At 38.7% G+C, this 18,220-nt stretch overlaps 1 protein-coding gene across 1 annotated transcript in view; it reads right to left on the bottom strand.

Moving 5' to 3' along the window:
- The window catches only part of NDUFAF2 (NADH:ubiquinone oxidoreductase complex assembly factor 2), a 159,692-nt gene that overhangs the window by 49,559 nt on the left and 91,913 nt on the right, over window positions 1-18,220 (bottom strand). The window lies entirely within an intron of this gene.

The following is an 18,220-nucleotide window of genomic DNA, read 5'->3' as shown; positions in this document are numbered from 1 at the left end:
TAGTGTCTACATTTTAAGATTATTGTGAAAGTTATATGAAATAATATATATAAATTCTTAGCTCAGAGTCTGGCATACAGTAAACATAAAAGTCTAAGTTTTTACTATTTTTCAATAAACCTGTATTTTTTTTTTTTATAACAGATTCTGAAAAACAAACATCAACAAAACTTGCTTGACTTATGAGGACATATGCTGATATACTGCAAGGAATATGGTCTTTGAAAAATAGAAGCTATTTTATCATTTAGTTGGTTCAATCTTCATTACAAAATTGTGAAGAATGCTTACTTTATAGAAAAATTAAATAACTTTCCCAAGTTTACACATTAAATAGTAATGGTGGAATTTGAATCCAGATCTGACCCTGTCTCTGGCCGCAAAAACCATCCGTGCTCTACAAAGCAGTTTCTCAAAGTTCATAAGCGACAAGCAAGGAACGCTAAACTAGGAAGAGGAATAGGTCACAACACTAACTACATATCAGAAACTAAGCATTATTAACCCCATCTCAAAGATTGGGAAACTGAGGTTCAGGAAGATGAAGCAACTTGCCAAAACTCACATATCTGGCAGGTAAGAGACAGAGAATCAAATGCTGGTTTAACTGGCTCTAAAGTCTGAGCTCTGTCCATTCACCAGCCACCTTCTCTTCTGCCAGGTTAGCTCCAGTAGTCTGCCTGCTCCAAGTAATAGTAGCAGGACCCACTCTCATGACAAGCCCAGTAGTGAATGACTGTGAGGGAGGAAAGAGTGGGCCTGTGACTGGTTATTTCTCCCTGTTCTGTTCGCTCTGGCACTAACCCCATACATGTATTTTCAATACAGTACCCAGTGTTTTGCCTTCTCTATCTATTCGTGTTTCTGAACTTCTATCCCCGTTGTTATCATCTGCATTCTCTTCTTTTTGGCTTCCACCTCTATTTAGTTCATTTTTAGCCGTAACTTGCACAGATTTTATATTCCTTTCTAGGCTGGAAGTTTGTCAAAGGCAGGATGTATCCATGGGAGATAATTTATCTACTACCTAAATGCTTCGAAAGAGTAGGTACTTAAATGCAGTTGTTGAATGAGTACTCCCACTATAAAAATATTCACTGTAATGGGATTTTGACCTGTATTAAAAAAAATTCAGCTTAGCAATATCAAGATTCTTCTGCACAATCAAGGAAACAAGTAAGCTATGGAATTTTTCAACTGCCTCTTTATGGTCAAAATATTGTCTATATTTATGGGCACTTTTCTCCCTAGGAAAGAGACTGCATTTAAAATAATTCACTATGAGCCATGTACCTTAAAATGTTTTAAGCAATAAATATTCAGTTCTGACTTAGATTAGAAAGTTAATTCAGAAAAATCAACTGCTGGAGGGGGGCATTGACAAACTATAGACTGCAAGCAAAATTGTAACTCGTGGATTGCTTTTTGTTTTTTATTTTAATGGCTGAAAAAATAACCAACAAAGAACAATATTTCATGACAGATGAAAATTACACAGAATTCAAATTTCAGTGTCTGTAAATAAGGTTTTACTGGAACACAGTCATACTTATTTATTTACATATCTATTATAACTTGTGCTACACTGGCAGAGATGAGTAAGCTGTAACAAAGACCATATGGCCTGCAAAGTCTAAAATATTTAGCATCTGGCCCTTTAAGGAAAAGTTTGTCAACTTCTGTGCTAGGGCTACCATTAAGTATAATCCTTTTAGCAACAATTATGTATCTTGATTTTAAAACACTTTCACATATTATAAAAAATAAAAGTCATTATTATTACACTTTTTTCACTTTGCTGTCAACCTGCATCTAACACAATATTGTAAATCAACTACACTCCAATAAACATTAAAAAACAAAACAAAACAAAATCCCCAAAAATGATTACAGTTTTTATCTGATTGCTATGTATTCCAGAGTCTGTGAACACTAACACGGACATTAGATCATCCAAAGAAGTATAATGGCACAATAACGCACTGTCACTATGAAAAAACAACAGTTTGTCTTACTGATGAGTCTATCAAACAGAATTTTTGATTTTTTTTTTCCATAAGGTTGAGAAAAGAAAAAGTACTTCAGTAGAATCCAAATCCAACAATCCAAACTTTTTTACAGATTTATTTATTTATTTGTGGCTGCACCGGGTCTTCATGGCTGCATGCGGGCTTTCTCTAGTTACGACGAACAGGGGCTACTCTCTAGCTGTGATGTGCAAGCTTCTCATTGTGCGGGCTTCTCTTGTTGCTGAGCACAAGCTCCAGGTGCACGGGCTTCAGCAGCTGTGGCTCGCAGGCTCTAGAGTGCGGGCTCAGTAGCTGTGGTACACAGGCTGAGTCATCCTGTGACATGTGGGAATCTTCCAGGACCAGGGATTAAACCTGTGTCCCCAGCAGTAGCAAGCGGACTCTTAACCACTGGATCACCTGGGAGACCCTCAAATAATTTTTTTTTTTAATTCCAAGGTAGATGAATAGGTTGAAGAAACTCTGATATGTGTTTTTCTAAACCCTACTGGTTTTGTATAAGTTTATAAAATTCATTCATAGATATAATATTAAGGTAACATATTAATACAACCTAGACTATTCATTCTCATGAGACACTGTTTTCTAAGGAAAGATATCAGGGCTTCCTTTAACTTTGTTTTAAATGGTTCAAGGAAAAGAGATTTTTATTTAGATAGATACATGCAGTTTCTGAAATAAATAATCCTACAATATTTATAATTCTACAATAACCAGATACTTGAAATGTCTTCTTGAGATGATGGTTGATGCCTGTTCAGTGTTATGTATCCAATAAAGGTTACAGCTGGAAATTTTCAATGTTATCACTCATTTATATAATCATCCCTCGTTTCCCAATCACTACATACAGCAAAGGAAATGTCTTGCTGGAGGCTGGCAAAGGTTATAAGGAGGAAGGAACAGAAATAAGCACTAATATCAAATCATTACATTTCTTTTTTTTAAACTCAGAACAATCTGGAACTGAACCTCTGTTCAATTACAAATTATATAATGATTTTGCCATTGCTAATTATGTTTGTATGATGGATTCTGTATCAGTCTTCATTATAATGAACTATTGCTTGAACAGAATATAGCAAGATAACTGGACAGTTTCTGCCTTAAGATCCTCACGTTCTTTCAGCAATGTTCACTGGCATTCTCATCAGTATGCATGAGGTTTTCACTGAACTTTAATACTCTTACTGGAATATAACACACTATAATGAGTGTAAAAGTGAACATGCAAGTTGAAGTTCCCATTACCCACTAAAAAAGTCTAGAAGATGCAGGCAGGAAAATACTTCATGAAGCACACCTTCTTCAAAATTCTGTAAGAACTGAAAATGGCTAATACACTTTTAGAAGTAGTATCAACATGGACTGAGGTAAATGAGACATTTATCACTAGATTCAGTAGGTGACCATTCAGAACAAAATTATAGGTTGACACACCATAAAGAACTTATAAAAAAAATCTGTATAAACCGTATAAAAAAAATTTGAAAAAGACATGTTTAACTACAAAAATTCTTCAAATATATTATAAAATGAGTTATTTTCTAATTATTGACTCTAAAAAGTTTCTTAAGGATATTATTAGATTTAGTTGGCATAATTTACAAATTTTGTGATGTTCATGGCTATTATTGTTCTTTTTCCTTAATCAACTTTATTGAGGTATAATTTACATACAATATAGTAAAACCATTTTAAGTGTGTAACTCCACGAGTTCTGACAAGTGTACACAACTGTGTGACTAGCACCACAATCAGTGTATAGAATATATCATCACCCTAAAAGCTCCCAAGTGTCTGACTACATGCAAACACCCACCTTAACTCACCCATAGCCCCCAACAAGTGGTGCTTTCTGTCACTGTTGATTACTTTTGCTTATCTACAGTTTCATATAAGTGGAATCTTACATACTCTTTTGTACTCAACATGTTCCTCTGCTACTGTATACAGAAGGCAGACTCTGAAGGTAGCCTGACAACGCCCACCACCTGGTGATCGTGTCTCTGTATGATCTCTTCTCCTTGAGTGAACCCAAAACCTGTGACTTATTTCTAACTATGAAAATACGGCAAAGGTTATGGGATGCACATGACTGTATGATGATGTTACATAAATACAGCAATCTTTCTTGTTGAAGTCTCTCTTTCCCTTGCTGGCTGTAAGGAAAAAGGTCATGTTGGGGAATATCATGTGGCAAGTAACTGCTGGTGACCTCTAGTAGGTGATGATGGTCTCTGGCCAACATCAATCAAAAAACTGTTTTTCACAGCCCTAAACCATGAGAAACTGGATGCTGTCAACAACTACACATGTGTAAAAGTGGGCCCTTCCACACTCAAGCGTCCAGATGAGGATGTGAGACAGGCTGGGACCTGTGACCCTTTGTTGGAGTGCTTGCCCTTGGCCAAATGTCTCCTCCAGCAACAAAATACAAAGAAACTATGAGGGACTAAAAATAACTATGTGCATGCACAGTTGGGGAAAATTATGAACAATAAGACATAAAAAGACCAGAAGAAAGAAAGGGAGCTGTTGTTTAATAGGTACAGAATTTCAGTTTTAGACGATGAAAAGAGATATGGAAACGGATGATGGTGACAGCTCTACAACAAAGTGAATGTATTTAGTACGACTCAATTGTACACTTAAAAATGATTAAGATAGTAAGCTTTATGCTATAATATTTTAACACAATTAAAAAATAGTGCTGAAAAAATCGGCTATCCATATCCATGTCCAAATTGACTGATACCTACACCATGCACAAAATATAATTCAAAATGACTCAGAGATATAAATGTAAACCACAAACTCTAAAACTTCTAGAAGAAATCACCAAAGAAAATATTTGTGAGCTTGGGTTAGGCAAAAATTTGCTACATACAAACACCAAAAGCATGATGAGGCATAAAAGAAAAAATGATAAATCTGATTTCATTAAAATCAATAATGTGTCCTCTTCAAGCAGCACAGGGAAGAGAATGAAAACACAGACTGGGAAAAAATATTTGCAAATCACATGTATGGTAAAGACTTGTATAGAGGACATATGAGAAATTCTTAAAAGGAAACAAATAGGGGAAAAAAGCCAACCAAATAAAAAATAGCTGGGCAAAAAGAAGATATACAGATGGCGCAGCGGCTCCACTTAACAACTGCTATCAAGTGTAAATGGCCCAAATGTCTTTCAGCTGGTGAACAGATTAAACAAACTGGTATATCAACACGATAGAATTCTACTCAGCAATAAAAAGGAATAAACTACTGATTCATGCAAGAACAAATGAATCTCAAATGCATTAAGCTCACTGAAAGAAAGCTGTCTTTCACTTCTACCCAAGATGGAGCAACAGGGATAAATGATATGAAACAGCGATTTTCAAGACTGGACGTCGAGTAATAAATACAGTGGTCCCTGAGAATGCAAACTAAACAAGAATTACCCTTACAATTGCCTCAGCTCAATGCTCTGACAGTTTCTAGGCTGTGGCAACAGGGAGGGGATCCAGCCAAAACCCACCATACTACCTAAATTATGGAGATGAGGCTGAGAGTCCAGGGAGAACAGGGTGGCTAAAATTCACAGGATAGACTACCAGACAGGAAACTGCTACAGAGACTACATTCTGGATGGAGATCAGCAGAAGACCAAGTATTCACCAGACCACTGCTCAGTTCAGGTGAGCAAGGAACTCCGGACGTCAGGAAGAGAACCACTTGAAAAGAAGAAACAGAACTCAGGATTTGCACAGGGTCAAGAGCAATGTCAATTTCCACCACCCAGAGTGGAAAACCTCTTTATCGACGGGGCAGAGTAGAGTGCTGAGAAATGATTTGCATCAACAGTGCGGAATTATTAGTTGTAGATTAAACTATGCTCTAGTCCCATCTAACAAATCTTAAAAGTCAGCCCTGAAAGAACCAACCTGTTTCCCAGTAATGCAACTGCCTCAGAACAAAGCCCAGATATACATACACACACACACACACACACATATGAGCACAGAAATATCCACTATCCAATTAGGCAAAAATTTAAAATGTCTGACAACCAATCAGATATCGCCAAGCAAACAAAGAAGCAGAAAAATACTCCCCACACTGAGGAGAAAAAAATCAGCTTACCCAAACCAACTGAAAACAGACACAGATGGCAGAATTAGAAGACAAGAACATTAAAACAGTTACAACCGCACCCCATATGCTCAAAAAGCTAAGGGAAAGTTTGAACATGTTAAGCAGAGACCTGGAGATACAAAACAGACCCAAATCAAGCTGGTAGGGATGAAAACTACAATGCCAACATGAAAAATACTCTGGATGGATTAACAGTTATTTGACATTGTGAAGGAAAAGATTAGTGAACTTGAAGATACAGCAAGAGAAACTATACAAACTGAAACTCAAAGAGAAAAAAGCTTCTCCAAGTAAACAGAACATCTGTGAGCTGTGACACAGCTTCAAGCAGCTTAACGCTGTGAATGGAGGACCTGAAAGAGAGGACAAAGCAGGACACAGGAAAAAAATGTTTGAAGAAATGGTGGCCAAAGTTTTTCTAAATTTGATGGAGACCAAATCAGTAGGTCTAAGAAGCTCAAGAAACATCAAGCACAAGAGATTACATCATGCTACATCATAATCAAATTGCTCAAAACCAGTTAAAAAAAGAAAAACTTTAAATCAGCCAAAGGAAAAAATACATATCACATAAATACGGATAAAGATAAGCATGACAACGGATTTCTCAACAGATACCATGTAAGGTAGAATATGTTAAAAGTACAGACAGCAAAGCAGCTATCAACCTAGAATGTTACATGCAGAGAAATATCTTTAAAACACCTTTAAAAATATATCTCAGACATGCAAAAGTTGAAAGAGTTCAACGCCAGTAGACTCACATTTAAAGAAATGTTAAAGGAAGTCTTATAGACCAAAAGAAAATAATTCCAGATGGAAATCTGGATCTCCGAACAGGACTGAAGAACATTAGAAATGCTAACAATATGGGTAAATGTTATATTTCTCTTATTAATTAAACATGTCTAAATGCTAGCTCACTGTTTCAATAAAAATAATGATGTAGACTGTAGATTATAACATATGTAGAACTAAAATACATGACAGTAACAGAAATGTTAGAAAGAAAAAATGGTAGTATACTTCTATAAGGTTCTTGTACTCTGTATGAAGTAGAATAACTACATAAAGAAAGACACTGATATGTTGAAGATGGTAGTCTACAAAACCTGAGGCAGCCACTAAAATAAGAAATCAAAGAAATATAGCTGATAACCCTCAAAGGGAAATACAACTGAATCATAAACAAGCCTCAGAACTAGAAGTGGGGGAAAGATCAAGATGGTGGAACAGAATACTGTGGAGCTCACCTCCTCCAACAAATACATCAAAGACATCTGCACGTGGAACAATTCTCATAGAATACTTACTGAAGAGGGTCAGAAGATCTCACACATCCAAAGCTGCAAGAATGATCACCATGTAACTGGGAAGGATGAGAGGAAAAAAAAAAAAAGAAATAGGGACGGGACCTGAGCCCCTGGGAGGGAGCTGTGAAAGAAGAAAGGCTCCTTTACCCTGGGAACTGCCTTCATCAGCTGGGAGATCAGCCAGGACAGACAGGGCACTCCGGAGGCTCAGAGAAAAGTGCAGCCGCTGGCTTGTGGCAGGCAGAACTGAGCAGGACCAGCACAGACGGTCCTGACCACCTCACTGCACTACCCAGACCAAGATGTGAGTCTTCTGCTGGTGTGCACAGGGGCTGGGTGCTGAAACTCGACTTCAGTGGACTGCCCTGGGGAAAGGACTGGGGCTGGCTGCCCAGAGGCAGTCTGCAGCGTGGCCCAGGCCTCCAATAGGGGTGTGCAAAAGGCAGGAGGCTGGCCGGCTATCGCAGCCCACCACAGCAGCCTCACTCTCATTCCTGGGTGCTCACGGCAGGTGAAGCTCCGCCTCTAAGAGGTCTGGCAGTGTGCAAGTGCCTGTGGGCGGCCCACATGTGGAGGTGGGGTTGAAATCTGAGCCACGTCCTGGTGTCTTTGGAGGATTTACGAGCTGGCGCCTGGGTAAGCTCAGCGCCCTCAGGACATCCGAGGGAATTACTGGTACTCCTGTGGATGTGTAGGTCTGGCACTAGCAGCCGCAGGCTCTGCAAGTGTGCACACGTCCAAGCGCAGATGGGTACTGGGCTGACCCTGCAACTCCCACAACGGGGCCAGGTGTGAGAATACACGCAACTATGGCAGGCCCTCATGGGCTTCCCTGGTGGCTCAGATGGTAAAGCGTCTGCCTGCAATGCAGGAGACCCAGGGTCGATCCCTGGGTTGGGAATCCCCTGGAGAAGGAAATGGCAATCTACTCCAGTACTCTTGCCTGGAAAATTCCATGGACGGAGGAGCCTGGTGGGCTACAGTCCCTGGGGTCGCAAAGAGTTGGACACGACGGAGTGACTTCACTTTCACGGCAGGTCCTAGTACCTAACTTCAGCGGATCTGTGCCATCAGAGCTGTGCTGGTGGCTGGGTGAGCACTGTGCCCGAGGGACTTCTGGGCCGACTGCCTGCATTCCAATGGATGAGGAGGGGCCCAGGCCAGTGCCCACAAGACTGCACTTTGTAAACGTACACATCAGTGACTGGCAACACCAGAGAACGCATGTCTTGGAATTCTCGGTAGCTCCTCTCCCAGTGGAAGTACTCTAGTCCCATCTACTTCACACTGCAATTCAGAAACGGACCTGGGGGCTTCTACTCCAACAAGTGGGGAGCAGATTCTGCCCCAGACAGGGCTGTGACAACCACAGAACAAAGAAGAGACCCTGCTCAACATCCAGTTGCAGGCTCTGGTCACCACAATACCGATGACATCACCTATCAAGGGATAATGGCCAACACACACTGAGGAAAACTGTAGTAGGCTTCCGTTCTAAAAACATCCCTGACACTGAAAAATCTCAGACTCACACTTAAAGACTCACACATTCTGAATACCGAAAGTCTGAGATCAAGGTGGTGGCAAGGTTGGTTTCTTCTGAGGCTTTTCTCCTTGGCTTACAGATTGCAGTATTCTCCCTCTGTCTTCACAAGGTCTCCCCTCTGTTCACACCTCTGTCCCAATGGACAATAGTCATATTGGATTAAGACTTGTCCTAAGGACCTCATTTTAACTTAATTCCCTCTAAAGACTGTCTCTCAATAGAGCCTGAGGTGTGCTCAGTCACTCAGTTGGGTCCAACTCTTTGTGACCCATGACTTTGTAACTCGTCAGGCTCCTCTGTCCCAGGCAAGAATACTGGAATAATAGGTTGCCACTTCATACTTCAGGGGATCTTCTCAACCCAGGGATCAAACCCATTTCTCTTGCGTCTCCTGGATTGACAGGTGAATTCTTTACCACTAGCACCACCTGAGAAGCCTCTAGTCTGAGGTACTAGGCGTTACAACTTCAATACAGAATCTGGGGGTACCCACTGTAACTATAACATCTAGGAATGAAAGAGGTTAACACCACACAGCTTCTGAAACTATTAAAAGAAAAATAAGATAATACTATGGTCCGTTTTATGCCAAAAAAAATTTGGAAACTTAGATGAAACGGCAGATTCTTTGGAAAATACAACCTACCAAAGATCATTCAAGAGAAACAGATAACCTGAATATCCTGTCTAGTAAAGAAATTATGCCAAATTACTTCAGCCATATGACTCTTCATGACCCCATGGACTAGAACACTCCAGGCCAGAACACTGGAGTGGGTAGCCACTCCCTTCTCCAGGGGATCTTCCCAACCCAGGGGTAAAACCCAGGTCTCCCACCTTTCAGGTGGATTTTTTTTACCAGTAGAGCTGCCACGGAAGCCCTAAAGAGGTAGTATAACTCGACACAAACTCTAACAGACTTGTGAAGAAGGAATATGTCCAAATGCATTTCACAAGATTAGCATTACCCTGATACCAAAATCACAAAAAGACAAGAAAAAAAGAATTACTAACTAGTATCCCTCAAGAACACAGATATAAAAATTCTAAACAAAATTTTAGATAACTCAAAAATATATTTAAAAAACTAAAACATAAAGAATAAGACAAGACTGTTCACTCTTATCTCTTCTCTACTAGACAGTTTATTGGAGGTTCTAGCCAATGCAAATCAGTGAGAATAAAACAAATTAAAGAAATCCAACTTGGGAAGAATTAAGAAAAATGTTTTATTCACAAACAACATGATCTTCTACGTAGAAAATCTGATGGAATTATTTTTAAAAGGCTACTATAATTAATAACTGAATTTAGCAAAGTAATGGGTACAAAACCAATATACAAAAGTCTACTGAATAATTATTTGATAATGAGAAATTAAACTTGAAAAATGTTATTATGATAGCATCAAAAATATGAAGTGGTTAGGAAAAAATCTGACAAGAAATGTGCAATATAGGTACAATGAAAGCTATGAACTCTGATGAGAGAAAACAAATAATGCCTAAGTTAAATGAAGGGATATACAATATTCAGGCGTCAAGAGATCCTTATTGTTAAGATATTAGTTCTCTGCAAAGAGATTTATAGATTCAACACAATCCAAACCAAAAGCCCAGGAGGTATTTTTACAGAAATTAACAAAATGATCCTGAAATCCACATGAAAATACAAGACAAGTGCTCGGGCCCGGTGCACTGGGAAGACCCAGAGGGATCGGGTGGAGAGGGACATGGGAGGGGGGATTGGGATGGGGAATATATGTAACTCTATGGCTGATTCATGTCAATGTATGACAAAACCCACTGCAATGTTGTGAAGGAATTAGCCTCCAACTAATAAATATAAATGGAAAAAAAAAAAAAGAGAAAATACAAAGGATCTCAAATAGCGAAAACAACTTCAAAAAAGAAGGACTAACAGTACCTGATATCAAGACTTAGAAAGCTAAAGTTATCAGGGAACTAAGGCCCTAAGTCAAATAGCTAGGAAAAACCTGAAGCCAGGCAATGGCCATCTGAGTGAGCTTGAAAACAGATCTTCCACAGCCTGACAAAACCATGTGAATGAGCTTCAAAACAGATGGGCCCTGAAAGAAGCACTTAGATGACTGCAGCCCAGGCCAACACCTTGTTTGCAGGCTTGGTAGAGACCCTAAGACAGAAGATCCACTTAAGCCATGCCTAGATTCCTGACTCATAGAACTGTGAGATAATAAAAGTTCATCATTTTAGGCCTCTAATTTTGGGGGTAATTTGTTAAGCAGCAATAGATAATTAATACATGCAGCTATCCTATCATCTAATAAAGGAGATCACCATCAACTCTCAATAATTCCCAGCCAAGCAATTTTGTTTTACAGTAGGTCCAGAGACTTTGAATTGGGACATCAGTTGATTAGAGATAATTCTAGACTCATACAATCACAGAATATCAGACATAGGTGGGGCCTTAACGGATACTGAACCCAGTCTTTTAATTTGACAGATCAAAAACAGAGGTAAATCAATCTGCCCAAGATGATCAACATAATAAATGGACATTGGAGGACCTGAGCATAACTCAGGTCTTCTGATGCTGGGACATGTCCTTACATTAGTTTTTGAAGTTTATTTTGAAAATTATTGGTGGGTAGTCCTTTAAGGACCCATCTGTGTCTGATGTTCTGGTGACTTAAGAAAAGCATGTTAAACAATTATTATTTATTAATAATAAAGCAATGAAAGTACTTTTATACTGAGATATTCATTATTATGTTAAGGATAGACAGGTATGGATTAATATATCTGAAAATTAATTTTTACCTGACTTTATTTTGAAATTTATTTTTTACATTTTAATGAGTATGTGTGGTTAAGTTTAACATTCCATTAAAAATAAATACTGGATCAGAACCTTTCTGTCTCTTCCTATTACACTCTACTTTGCATGTATTTTTAGGGTTCTTATTAACAATGTTTATTATTGACAACAAAAGACTAGTTTAAACTTACCAAAAACAACAAAACAGGAAAAAGGAAGATAAACTGTGATCTGAATCAGAAAGATAAAGCTTTTGAGAAGCTCTGTATAAGAACTATATATCATAACATGGATGAAACTTAAAGGGTCCCTGAAACTTTATAAGAAAGTTCAATAGCTAGTACTATACTACCTCCCACATCTGAACATTGTCCTTTATGTTTGGAACCAACTGCTTTGGTGTGCCATTTCATGCCTTTCTTTTTGGACTATTTTCAGCATGTCAGCTAAGTCCCCAAAATGTTTCTTCCTCGTGTAGTTTCAATTTAAAATACATTCATTCATCAAATGTTGATTGAGCTTGCACTTATTTTATGTTAAGTGTTGAACTAGGCCCTAAAAATATAATGATGAACAAGGTAATGACTATTCTAAAGAATCTTCAAGTCCAGGGAGAAGAGGTAGATATTCTACAGTGAATATTCTAAGAGAGTATTCTACAGTGTGTTGTGTTATGTTTGCGGGGAGGCATAAAGTCAGATGAAAAACATGAAATGAATATACCACTTAGCACTAGGGGCTGAGGGGTGGGGTTGGAAAGACTTCTGAAGAAATTCATGTCTACTCTATACTTGAAGGATAAGTAGAAATAGGCCTTGTCATTATGAGGTGGGCAATACAAGATAATATTAAGAGTAAAGACTGTGGAGACAGACAAAAGTGAGGGTGAAAGTTGCTCAGTCAAGTCTAATCTTCCCAACTCTGGAGTCAAACCTGGGTCTCCAGCACTGTAGGCAGATTCTTTACCATCTGAGCCACCAGGGAGACAGATAATTTGGGTTCAAATCATGGCTATAGCTGCTCTTTCTATTTAGGGAGCTATTTAATCTCTGTGTGCTTCATTTGGAGGAATCAAAAAGGAATTTACACAAGTTATCACCACATCTACTAATCTACCTCTATCTAAGATAATATGCTCTACTTTTCTGCTATTCCTCCTGATGAACTTTTATGCTCTTATCAAAGGCCAATTCTTCCACAAGTGTATTAGACTCTGTCCCATCTTGCTTTCTCAAGGTCTTTCTCCTGCATCATTAATGCTTCCTTTTCAACTGGAACTTTCTCATCACTATTACAAAATTTGGTTACTTCTATTGTCTTTAAAAATACAATCGAATTCCTCTCAATTCCACTTTCCCACCCAGGCACACCCTCAACGTTCTGTTTTTTACAGATAAATTCTCATAAGCATTACCTATACTCATTCTCTTGAAATTTTCTCTTGCTATTCTTTTTTCTAAAGGCTTTTCTTCCTAACACTCTACAGAATTATTTTTGTCAGGATCGGTGATCTGTTCTTAGAGCAAAGAATTAATTCTTGGTCCTCATTTGACATGGTTGATCACCTGTTTCTTCTTGAAAGTTTTCCTTTTTTCCTCCTACTTTTCTGGCTGCTCCTTTTTGTCTTCATTGTCTCTAAACTTGAGAAAAACCCAGGGCTCAGTCTTTGAACTTGCTTTCTTTTTTTTTTCTTTATAATTCTTTTTTTTCAATTGGAGTATAGTTGATTTGGGGCCTCCCTGGTGGCTCAAAGGTAAAGAATTTGTGAGACACAGGTTTGATCCCTGAGTCAGGAAGATCTCAGGAGAAGGAAATGGCAACCCACTCCAGTATTCTTGTCTTTCTTGTCTGCAAAATCCCATGGACAGAGGAACCTGGTGGGCTACAGTCCATGGGGTCACAAGAGTCGGTCAAGACTCAGTGACTAAACAACAACAACAATAGTTGATTTACAAAGTTGTCAGTTTCAGGTGAAAAGTGAACTTCAGGTGTTCAGTTATACCTACACATATATCCATTCTTTTTAGGTTATTTTCCCATATATTAATAGGTTATTACAGAATACTGAGTAGAGTTCCTTTGCTATATACTAAGTCCTTATTAGTTATCTATTTTATATACACAGTAGTGTGTATATGGGCTTCCCAGTACTAGTGGTAAAGAATCTGCCTGCCAATGCAGGAAATACAAGAGATGCAGGCTCAATCCCTGGATAAGGAAGATCTCCTGGAGGAGGGCATGGCAACTTACTCCAGTATTCTTGCCTGGGAAACCCCGTGGACAGAGAAGCCCAGCGGGCTACAGACCACGGGGGTGCAGAGTCAGACATGACTGAGCACATGCCCACATACACACAGTGTGTACACATTAACCCCAAACTCCCAACTCATCCCTTCCACCCCCGCTTTGGCCCTTCTTAACCATAAATTTATTTTCTACATTTGTGGCACTATTTCTGTTTTGTAAATAAGTCTGTTTGTACTGTATTTTTAGATTCCAAATATAAGCAATATTATATGATGTTTGTCTTTGATTCACTTCACTTAGTATGATGATCTCTAGGCCCATTCATCGTGCTGCAAATGGCATATTTTGCTCTTTTATGGCTGAGTAGTATTCCATTGTACCACATCCTCTTTTTTTTTTAACCACATCTCCCTTATCCATACATCTGTTGATGGACACTGAGATTGGTTCCATGTCTTAGTTATTGTAAATAGTACTGAAATGAACATTAGGGTATTTTTATGTTTTTTTCCAGATATGTGGCCAGCAGTGGGATTGATGGGTCATACTGTATGAACTTCTCACTTTCTATTTACATATATCCTCTGTGATCTCATCCTATCTCCTGGCTTTTCATTACCATTTATATGCGGTCAACTTCCTGTTTAATTGCCAATCCAAACTTTTCCACTAAATTCTTATATACAACTTAATATCTGTACCTGGATATCTAACTGATTTAGCTTCTTCTCACAAATTTGCTCCTTCCAGTCTTGCCCCATTCAGTCAACAGCAACTGCCCTTTCTCAGGTGAGGTCCAAAAGTTTAAGTCAGCACTGACTGTTCTCTCACTTTCCACATCCAATGTGTCAGCAAATCTCACTGGCTTTACTTTTACAAGAGATCCAGAAAGCAACTACTTCTTTCCACTCACACTGTTACTCTGGTCCATGCCACAGTTAGCTCTTGCCTGAATTATTTCAAGAGCATCCTGTCTCTAAGGTTTGCTTATGTGCCGCCCCCCTCCCCTGCCAGTCTCTCTGCAATGCAGCAGCCACAGTGATCCTGTTAAATGTAACTCAGAGTATTGAGTACTCTTTTCAAACCTTCCACTGCCTTCCAACCTCAGGGTAAAAGCCAGAGTCCTTATAAAAGGACTGCAAGACTGGGCATCCTATTGCTTTTCTAACCTCACCTGCTGCCAGCCACACTGGTTTCCACGCTGTTCCTTAAAAGCCAGAGCATGCTCCTGCCTCAGGGCTTCAGCCCTGGTTCTCCAGGAACGCTCCTCTGCTACTTATCAGCATGACCAGCTTCTTCCTCTGCCTTTATTCAAAAGCCAAGTTCTCAACTTAAAACTGCAAAACCCTCCTCAACACTCCCTACTCCCTTTATCAGATTTATTTTCTGGGGCCAATAACATACCATGTAGTTATTTATCTAGTTTATTGTTTCCCACTCCAGAATGTAAACTTCATGAATTCAGAGATCTTCAATAGATGTTCAGTATATAAACAGATGAAAAGGTTGAACCGTTTAATATATATTGTGGCAGAAAATGCAGCTTGTGGGAACCTGTACTCTACTACTAATAATTAAACATAATATTCATTTGGACCTGAAAATACTTTAGATTCATTTGGGGTTGACATTATTTAAGTTTTTTCTCTTTCCTTTCCTGTAAACAGTGTTTTGTGTATATATTTATATTTTACTTTACCTTTTCACGGCATGGAGTTTTATTTTTTTAAATTTTTTTATTGAAGGATAATTGCTTTACAGAATTTTGTTGTTTTCTGTCAAGCCTCAACATGAATCAGCCATAGGTATATATATCCCCTCGCTTTTGAACCTCCCTCCCATCTCCCTCCCCATCCCACCCCTCTAGGTTGATACAGAGCCCCTGTTTGAGTTTCCTGAGCCATACAGCAAGTTCCCATTGGCTATGCATTTTACATATGGTGATGTAAGTTTCCGTGTTACTCTTTCCATACATCTCACCCTCTCCTCCCCTCTCCCCATGTCCATAAATTTATTCTCTATGTCCGTTTCTCCACTGCTGCCCTGTAAATAAATTCTTCAGTACCATTTTTCTAGATTCCATATATGTGCATTATACAATATTTCTCTTTCTCTTTCTGACTCACTTCACTCATGGAGTTCTTATTTTTTACATTTAATTGATATGTAACACTATAAAAATAATTTTTGTTTCAGCACTTAGATGATATGTATATTTTAAGGGTATGAGCCACAGGACAGTTATGCTGAATTACTAGATCAGGACAAGCCCATAAAAAGCATCAGAATTTCATTCTGACTTTCTGAAAGTCTCAAACACTCAAAAATGAGTCATTACCTATTTCTTTATTTCTATAAACATTTTAATTCTATATTATTATTGGAAAAAAATGATAAAAATAGGTTCATTATAAGAAGGTGGGAGGCATCATCTGAGAATTTCAAATGTAGCTTATAACACCGGAATCTGTTAAAATAAGAAAGCTCAATTACTCCTAGAAATTGCCAATTTATATTCTGTATTTCTTCAAAAAGCCTGTTTTTAAGTTCTTTTCTCATAGTTCTACTAGTTCCATAGTTAATGAGGAAAAATAGAAAAGATATTCCCAGGGACATATTTACACTTACATGCTGACATAAAAATAACTCAATGACAATAGCTACCACGTGTAAGGTATTACACTAAACCCACTGGAAAACAAAGGGCTGACTGCTTACTGTGCCTAGCTGTATTACCCAGGCAATTTAGCTAACATTTCTAGAACTTAGATTCTCTGTTAAATGGGTAACACTGCCATGGCTACCTCATAGGATTATAGTGGTAAAGAACCTGCCTGCCAATGCAAGAAATACAGGAGACACAGGTTTGATCCCTGGGTCAGGAGGATCCCCTGGAGAAGGCAATGGCAACCCACTCCAGTATTCCTGCCTGGAGAATCCCATGGACACAGGAGCCTGGTGGGCTACGTACAGCCCATGGGGTCGCAGATAGTTGGACACAACTGAGCGACTGAGCATATATAGTGTGCTATATATATAATGATTTAAAGCAATGGCATAATATCAGGTATACAAGTAAACACTTGACAAATGTTAAGTGATATAAAAGATAGGCATGGGGCTTCCCAGGTGGCTCAGTGGTAAAGAATCTGCCTGCAATGCAGGAGACAAAGGAGTTGCAGGTTCGATCCCTGAGTGGGGAAGATCCCCTGGAGTAGGAAATGGCAACCCACTCCAGTATTCTTGCCTGGAAAATTCCATGGACAGAGGAGCCTGAAGGGCTGCAGTTTATGGGGTTGCAAAGAGTCAGACATGACTGAGCAACTGAGCACAACTGGTATTTTAGTTAGGTTTTCTTTAGCTGCAAATAACAAGCAAGAGTTTTAAGTATTCAATATATACTTACTGAGCACTTAATATATGCCAAGCACTAGGTTAAGAACTAATAAAGAAAAAGGGAAAATTTACAACACAGAACTCAAAGGCAAACTTGCAGCTGAACATCATTCAGAAAGAAATGGAACTGGGAACTGGAAAGTTGCTGGAAACCTAGGAAATATTCTGTCTTTCTACACACAGGGTTAGGAGCACTGACTTCCTTGCGGTTAAAAATCCACCTATAAAAAAAAAAATCCACCTATAACTTTGCAGTCAGATTTCCATATCTGCAGTTCTGCATCAGCGGAATAAACCAACCAATGATCACATAATACCACAGCACAAACTTACTGAAAAAATCTGTGTCTAAGTGGACCTATTTCAAACCTGTGTTGTTCAAGACAAACAAAATCAAAAACAAAACTTGTGTTGGTCAAGGATTAATTGTACTTCTCTTTGCAAACTGGTTTCTATTTTCTTCTTAGTAGATAAAGAGGTTTTTTTCTGTAACAAAGGTTAAGGGGTGGATTGAAGATAGTCCCCCAAAGACTACCAAGTTCATAAGTTACTATTCCTAGTCATATGGAAACACTGCTATTATTCTGCTCTTTCTCTGATTTTTTACCTTAATTCCAAAGTACTGACAGGGAACAAGTGTCCACCTTCTCTAAACACAGCGGCAGTTAACTGTTAAGTTTAACAAATATTCTAAATGGCATTTAAAACAAGTATTACCCACAATTTGGAAAAGAGGAAACTAA

The sequence above is a fragment of the Odocoileus virginianus genome, chromosome 14 (assembly GCF_023699985.2).
Source record: "Odocoileus virginianus isolate 20LAN1187 ecotype Illinois chromosome 14, Ovbor_1.2, whole genome shotgun sequence".
NCBI classification, from domain to species: Eukaryota; Metazoa; Chordata; class Mammalia; order Artiodactyla; family Cervidae; genus Odocoileus; species Odocoileus virginianus.
The sequence above is the reverse complement of the archived record's forward strand: the minus strand, read 5'-3'. Positions and strand labels throughout refer to the sequence as shown.